We start from the raw sequence: 8,873 nt of genomic DNA, 5'->3' as shown, positions 1-8,873 counted from the left end.
CATGTTTTGAAGATCAATTTTGTAAAATCAAGCCCAAAGGTAAGCCAATTGAACACAATTCCAAATGTAAACATGAAGAACAATGCAAAACCATACATGCATGAGTTCCCATGAACTCTAATGTTCCAAAACATGATCAAATGCAAGATTTAGCTCAAAATCATGGCGAATTCATGGGCTACACTAAAATATGGACATGCATGTGAGGATTTCATGAAGAACAACTTCAAATTTTAAGAACATGTACATGTATGCATGAATTCACTCTCAACTCAACACTTTAAACCAATTCTTGACTTAGATCACTAATATCACCATGAATCATGCAAGAACAACTTAAATTCGCAACCAAGAAGGTGAACTCTTTACCCTTAGTCTTGAATTCCAAATGTGCTAGCTCAATTTTGCAATTAACCTTCAAATCTTCTAAGTTCAAGCAAAATCTAGGTGAATTCAACCTTTTTCTCCTACTCTCCCTCTCTCATACGATTTTGGTCTAGAAAAGGCTGAGGAGATGATATGAACTGCAACAATTAAGTCCAAACAAGGTTTGTAGGAAATGGCCACTTAATGGCAATTTGGTAGTAAAGCCAAACTAATGTAATATAACAGTATTTAATCTAATTTAATCATTCCAAATCAAATTTCAATTAAATCTACCATAAAATCACATAAATTCTAATTAACATATAACACTAATCAATTTATGATTCGGTCGCCGATAAGGCTCCCAATTCGCAGTTCTAAATTAGGACATGAACAGATTCATTCAGAAATCAAACAGATAAAAATGCATTCAAAACAATACACTCATGCAATCAGTTCAGGAATTCATTCTTTTCAGTTACTTATCATGCTTAATCACAGATTAGCACTAATCAGAGGTGAGGGTTGTCACAATCACACATGATAAGGTATTGGTCTTGAGTCTTGTTTTGTGCATTTATTGAAATTGTACAACTTGGATCTTTGGCTATCATGCAATGAAATTGCTTGATTGGTGGTTTTGGATCCAAGAGTGCCACTCCTTTGAGGTTTTGAGATGATAAGGAGGGGTACACTACAAACATACTTCTGGAAAAACCTTAATTTTGCTCTGTTTGTGCTCTGTTGCAGTGTGGTGATTCAGAACACCAGTGGCCAGCAGTGGCTCATTGGTGGCCGGTAGTGGTTCACTCTTGGCTGGCAAGGAACATTTTTGGCCGGCAGGGGGCCAGCAGTAACCTATCATGGCCGGCAAGTCACTAGTGTGATCCTCAGCATTGATTTGGTAAGTTGGAGCAGAAAGGTTTTGAAGTGTACTCAACCCTACAAACAGAGCCTGTCAAGAGTAAACATGAGGACTTTTCGGGGCAAAAACAACGTGCATGCACCATCTACTTCCCGAAGCAGAGCAGTAGCGGCATAGTTTAATATGTTAATTACTTAGTTAATTTGCATTGATTGTTGTAATAATTAAGTAGCTTAGCTTAGCTATTTTCTTATTTTGATTTGTAATAATTAGTCTAATTAGTTTAATTAGATCAGTTTGATTAGCTTAGCTTAGATTAGCTTAGCTCTTATTTATTCGAACCCTCCTTCGTGAGGGCACAATGTTGTAATAAATGTGCGTACGTGTGTGCATGTCTTCCAACCCCGCATCTTTCTCCCTTTTATTTAATCACTTTCGATGGTTAGATTAGGGACATTTTCAATTAGCATATCTTATGCTTGCATGTTTGGATCCGTTCATTTGTCTTGCATGAACTGAGGCTCAGCGCATCATTCAAGCTGCATTGCAATTTCAATATGCTTCTTTGAATACGTGTTTCAAAGCATGTTATCAAATTGTATCATATGCCATATTAGTAGCCGAGCCTATTAATTGCATTATTGCATGCGTTGCGTTAGGCATCTTAACATAATTAGGATCACGCATTTTTCTAACTAGCTTTTGTTTTGGCTTGGTGTCACGACCCAAACCCGGCCCTAAGGGTTTAGCATCGTAATCGGCCAGTAATTCGTGATTACCAAAGGCTTGCTTAACAGTTATAACAATTATACAATAGGAAGGGCCGACGGAAGTCTGTAAATATTAAAATATGATGTCCAAAGAGCTGTAAAGACTTAAATGCACAAACAACTTATATATATATATATATACCAATACAGACATAAGTCCAAGTCCACATTCAATATGTATATGTAAAAACTAAAGTCCAAAACACGTCTAAGAACAAAATAAAAGACATGCTGGGGAAATAAATCCCAAAGCCAAAACAACTTAGGAAACATTCACTTGAGGTGGATTTAGACCACCCAAAACAAAGCCTTGACATTAACGGTTTCGAACCTCGTGGTGAGGCACAGTAGGTTGGCTTGCCAAAACGAAATTAGGCTGACGCCGCTAACTTGCTCCGGTGCCTGACCACCTACATATATACAATAAACTGTGAGCTAAAGCCCAGTGAATAACAACTGTGTGAAGGGGTTATGAATGATGTCCTTACAGTCTTTAAAACAATCGATTAGCATTAGAACATTTTCAATCAGTATCATTTGTCAATCAATCATTCAATTCAATCAATTCGATCCATCATATTCATTAAGTCATACGTGGTACATCCAATAGTAACAATACACTAGGTCTTAAAAGACCGAACAATCAATTGATGGCCATCATACAATAACAATAGTTCCAAGATTCGGAGCTGACAGAGATCTCTATAACAATAACAATATCAATAACAATAACAATCACAATACGCTATGGATGCCACGAATACAATTCAAAATAAGATCATCATTCAATCGATAAAAAGTATCATTTCAAAAAGCAATATGATTTATCAATCTAAAAATAGATACGATTGAACATATCTTTACAACATTGTTACTCACAGATGGCTCCACTAGCAAATCGGATAATGCAGACAATTCAGGTAGATCAGGCGAACGATAGCGCGTGACCTACACAAACCCATAACATATACACATCGAAACACAATATCAATTCCTTGATCAAGCTTGACTTTTCTTGTCTTTTTTTTTTTTCTGTCTAAGTAGCTCGAGATTCTACTACGTGTATTCTTCATTTATTCAAATGAATCGGATTCTTATTTTACATATCTTTTCATTACTAAATCATTCTTTTCTGAATAAACCAATTCTTACTTGGCTTCTTAGTCAAGTACTACTAAGTTAATGACTTATTCTTTTAATCAACTAATTAATGTTGATTGTTAGCTTAATAATCTTTATTGAGCCATAAATCATGTCTAGAATGTTTTGGAAAGAGATGAGAATAAAAATGTGAACTAAATGCATTTTTCCAAAATATGCTGAAAATAAGGTCTTCGCTCGAGCGCCATTTTGGTCGCTCGAGCGGACTGTAAAATTTTGAAAAACTCCTGGAAGCTTGATTTTCATGCTCGAGCGAGACTTTCCTCGCTCGAGCGGACAACATAAATTCTGAAATTTTCAGAATTGTAATTGAAGTTCAAATTTGATATTCAAGCCTCAAAACTCGTATTTTTGGTACACAAATATGGAGAACCATTGTATAATTTAGTAAACACTCTCAATTAAAAATCATTTATTAAAAATCATGCTCCAATTGTCCAAATTTAGTTTTAACTCATTTTCTCCATATCAAACCCAATTTCAAGCCCACAAATTTTAAAACATTAATTAAACTTTCAAAACTCTTGAAAAATTCATAATGTATGTACAATTGGAACTCAATTTCATGTTAGGACAACTAAATTCAACCCAAAGTATTTAATTTCTAAATTAATTTTCATAAATTTGATCATAGCTTTAATTTCTCATTTTCTTTTCAATTACGTAAAATTGGCCTCAAGTTCTTTCTATTTTCCTTGAAATCATGAAATTGGAGTCACGAAACTTCTTATAAAATCATTCACATGTATGAAATTGACATCAAAATTATTAATTTTATAGTCTTATAAATTTTTCAACTAATTTCCATAATCTTGAACTTAACTTAATTTGTAACCTCAACTTAATTCATAATCATAGATGTTCCAAAATATGTTTAATTTGAGTCAAACTCTTAAATTACATTACATGCATGGGTTAAGGATTTAAAATCAAAACCTCATTTATCTTCAAGATTAATTCTAAATTTCCATGAATTGAATGTTTTGCAAAACTTTTCCTCATTCTCTTCAAAACATGGGTTGATTATCTCAAATTCTTCAAAATCTAAGATGAGAGTACTAAAACTTATAAATTTGTTCATGCATGTAACAATGAAACTTAATCTCATGCATGACTACAAAATCACACTCAAATTATTAATTTCTAAATTTATTCCATAACCATAAACCTAGATAAATTTTTTTTCATCAATTTGCTAATTTCTTCCAATTACATGATGTTGATTCCAACTCATCTTTAATTTCAAGGGTAATACAAATATTCTACAAGAAATCAAGCATGATTTCATACCTTACACTTTATTTCCAGCATGTTTGGTTAATTTTCCCTTCCTTCCCTTGTTCTTCCTTCAAGATTTGGACTCTTGTTGAATTTCCAGCACCTCTCTCTCTCTCTCTCTCTCTCTCTCTCTCTCTAGAATTTTTTGAGTTTAATGCTCCAGCACAAAACAAAACTGAAGCTCCTACTCTCTCTCCTCATGTATATAAGCTTGTCAACATTCTCATATTTTCATTCTAGAACCCTCTCCAACATACCAACGGGTTAATTGGTTGAATAGGATCAAATTAGCATTTTAATCATATATTAGCTTAAGTAAGTACCACTTGGTCTAATTATAATTAACACTTGCATAGCACATAATTAATTAGTCATAACTAATCACAAATCCCACATATTTAATTACCCGAATTAATCTTTGGTTAAGGCCCAATTAATTATATTTAATTTTACCAATCTGAATCAGATTTTTAGTCAGACTCCCAAAAGGCTCCAAATACCAAAGTAAACTTATTTCCATCATCAATTTTGATTTCTCACATCAGCAAGGCCTTCAATTTTGGATCGAACTCAAAATTTCCATCAATAGATTACATACTCAATTGAACACCTCATAATTAAATTTAATTCATAATAATCGTAATTTCCAATTCTCATAACTTAATTAACTCCAATTTGGACCCAATTAATCAAATCTCAATTTTATAAATTTGAATCGAATATTTAATTAGCATTCCATATGGTCCGATACTCAAAATTTAAATAATTCAATTCACCATTCGTACTTTCTTGAGTCATTTAGGCTTTCAATTTCTAATTCCAAAAATAAATCCTCAATAGAACCATACATAAATCAATCTCCATAATTTTCGTAAATCCCAGATTAAATTAGAATAATTGGCAATTAAATTTCAAACCTCCTTAATTAATTAAGTACTAATCATTGTACGTGGTAGGGTCGTCAAACTTGGAGTAGTCAGTAAGCTTTTACGCTTTAGCATGCCTGCATGAGTGTGATTGCCATATTACCATGTTTCGCATGCTTGCCATGAGGCTTTGTGCTTTTTTGCTAAACTGCATGAATGCCTGTGGATGAAGACTTTGTTGCTTGAATTGGAACAGTTTAACAAAATGTGAGTTTTAAGCAAACTTTGCGAAGTGGCAAATCATGTTTTAAGCCCACTTGAGGGTGGCAAATTCAAACCATTTTCGAAAGCAAACATGAGTTGAATTCGTTCCAAGTCTTGCAACTTAGTCTATACTAGCTTGTGTGCATCACATAGTAAAGTTAACTAATAACTGGAATAAGAACACATGAGGTTTATAAAACATCATATCATGATAGTAGAGGCCGATCTTTGATCGGGCGAGCAGGGGTGCTCATTTCAGGACCTTCCCATCTCGTACCGAAGTTTCCGAGCCGAGACAACTTTGGTGATGACGGACACGTGGCCTTTGACACGAGTTTGGGTTTCCTAAATTTCTCAAAATAAAATATTTAGGTGGCAACTCTGTAATCTGGCAAAGTAGTCCAGTTTTGGCATTATTTGATTCCAAATCGATTTTCCAAAATGATTTGCCAGATTGGACTCTTTGGTGTTTATCAGTTTCACATTGCACTTTGTGAGATTAGATTCAGAACCGTGACAGGAGTCTAAACTGTAGGACCAATTCGAGCTCTCCAAAAGGGGGGGCGTAAAGAAAGTCAAGCTACAATTATGAGGAGACCTTTGCTCCGGTTGCCAAGATGACCACTGTTCGTACGTTAATTGCCATTGCTATTGTGCGTCACTAGCGTCTCTCTCAAATGGATGTCAAGAATGCCTTCCTCAACGGTGACTTAGCTGAGGAAGTCTTTATTGTCCCTCTTCCTGGGCTCCCTCATGCACCTGGTGAAGTTTGTCGCATTCGCAAAGCTTTATATAGTCTCAAACAAGCTCCTCGGGATTGGTTTGAGAAATTTTCTACTGTAGTTTGTGACTTGGGTTTTCCTAGTAGTGATCATGACTTAGTTCTCTTTCTTCGCTCCACTTCTGAGCGGCTCATTATTCTTTTGTTATATGTTGATGACATGGTGATCTCTGGCGACGATCTTAATGGTATCTTTGCTCTCAAGGCTCACTTGCATCATCATTTTGAGAAGAAAGATCTTGGTTCGCTTCATTATTTTTTGGGCATTGAGGTGGCCTTTTCGCCTCAGGGTTATCTTCTGTCTCTGTCTAAGTATGCAACTGATGTTATTTAGTAGGCCAAGTTGACCGACTCTCACATTGTTGACACTCCTCTTGAACTTAAGTGCACTATACTTCCACTGACGATGTCTCTTTGCCTGATCCAACCTTATATCGAATTCTAGTGGGCAGCCTTGTTTATCTTACCGTTACTCGGCCTGACATTGCCTATGCTATTCATATTGTCAGTCAGCTTGTTTCTTTCCTGACTACTGTTCATTGGGCTACTGTTCTTCGTATTTTGCACTACCTTCATCGGTCCTTGCATCAAAGTTTATTGTTCTCTGGTACTTCTTCTTTGGATCTTCATGCTTTTTCTGATGCTAATTGGGCTGGTGATGCTATGGACCGTAAGTCTACTATGGGTTTTTGTGTTTTTCTGGGTAGTTCTCTTATTTCTTGGAAGAGCAAAAAAGCAAACTGTTGTTGCTCGTTCTTCTGCTAAGCCTGAGTATCTTGCTATGGCTATTACCACTGCTAAAATTGTATGGTTGCATTGGTTGCTTTCAAACTTTGGTGTCTCCATCACTGGTCCTACTCCTATGTATTGTGATAATACCAGTGCCATTCAAATTGCTCATAATTTTGTTTTTCATGAGCGGACTAAACATATTGAGATTGACTGCCACTTTGTGCGCCATCACTTACAGCTTCGCACGTTGTCCTTGCCATTTGTCTCCTCTACTATGCAGCTCGCTGATTTCTTCACTAAGTCTCATACTGTCATGCGCTTTCGTTTTCTACTTGACAAACTCTCGATGCTTCCTGCTGTTACATCATGAGTTTGTGGGGGGGGGTGTTAAGCATATATATTTTATTCTTAAGGGTAGTTTAGTCATTGGTAGTAATTAGGGTTAGCATAGTTGTCTTATATATATTTTCTCTTGTAATTCTTTTTTCATTCCATTGAATAATACGGCACTTAGTTTCTAACTAAGTTTTCAATATTATTGTGTTGATGGGGATCATTGCAGTTTTGTTCATAAATCTTCATTAGCGACAGGCTTGGTTTCACCTCATTGAAGTTTGGATGACCTATTGGTACTATTTTGTTTTGGACAATTTTATGAAGATTTTGGGCAACAAAAGTGTGTAATCTTCTCATTTTAGAAGTCTTGTATTTGAAACTAAGGAAACAAAATGGTGATTGGAATTTCCAATAGGCTTATGTCAACAAGATATTGTTATATTGTCATGCAAGGACCGAAAAAATTGGTCTGTTTGAGTGAAAATGCCTATTATGACTGAATTTTAACAATTGATTTGAGTCTTGAGATATATCAATGGCTTTTCACAAAATCTTTCCCTCATCCCATTTCATGTGCCTTGTTGTCAAAAACATTTTTATTCCTAAAATTTGTGGTCCATTTTTTGAAATTAGTGTAAAACTGTAAGTATTTACCCTAATTTTGATATGTGGTAGGTCGCATGTTAATTTTGGGAGTTAAATTAACTTGGGTTGCTATGGGTAGCACTGATCATATCAGCAAAAATCAAAATTCTACAGGTGTAGTTCTCTTCCCCTTAGGGATATTTTGTGTTATCCTCTATACTCTAAACAACAAACTCAAACCAATGGATACATGGGTTGAAATGTTTGGTCATTTTTAATAATGATTAATTAAACAAATTCTGATTTGAGAAGGGTGGGCTAATCAAATTCATTATAGATTTTATTTTTTGTAACAATGGTGTTGGGAGCTTTATCTCCACTAATTTTCAGGCACATGTAGCTTTTCATTTCATTCATATTGGATGATTACCAACCACAAGCCCTAGGGTGACGTCAATGCTAGTTCATAACAATCAAACTCAAGATCTACACTTTTTTCGATTCTTGTCACCCGAACTTGATTAAACTTTAGGTAGTTTTTGATTTACTATAATAAAGATGGAATAGAATAATCATTTCATCACAATGTTTGTTTTCACATTTGGCTCGCTAATATATATATATATATATATATATAAATATAGGAAAGACTATGGTACATACCCTTCAAAGGGTGTGTATCATATGCACTTTATAACTTAAGAAGAAAATGGTATAATTTCATACTTTCTGAGTCATAACTAAAAAAAAAAAATCATAACCAAACACAAATGAAGCATAACTAAAGATCTAAAAATAATGTCATAACTAAAAAACAAAATGACATAACTAAGGGTGCATATGGTATGGGGATGTGCATAATAGAATTC

At 34.8% G+C, this 8,873-nt stretch overlaps 1 long non-coding RNA gene across 1 annotated transcript; it reads right to left on the bottom strand.

Moving 5' to 3' along the window:
* Positions 1-2,158: 2,158 nt before the first annotated feature.
* Positions 2,159-4,596, bottom strand: LOC145790300 (uncharacterized). Its single transcript, XR_014328983.1, has 3 exons — positions 4,453-4,596; positions 2,881-2,949; positions 2,159-2,411 (listed from the first exon to the last, which is right to left on the bottom strand). It is a non-coding gene; the product is annotated as an uncharacterized LOC145790300 (long non-coding RNA).
* Between the last annotated feature and the right edge of the window lie 4,277 nt (positions 4,597-8,873).

The sequence above is a fragment of the Camellia sinensis genome, chromosome 5, assembly GCF_055761805.1.
Source record: "Camellia sinensis isolate YWXY chromosome 5, ASM5576180v1, whole genome shotgun sequence".
NCBI lineage: Eukaryota > Viridiplantae > Streptophyta > Magnoliopsida > Ericales > Theaceae > Camellia > Camellia sinensis.
This window is presented reverse-complemented; position numbering and strand designations above follow the sequence as displayed.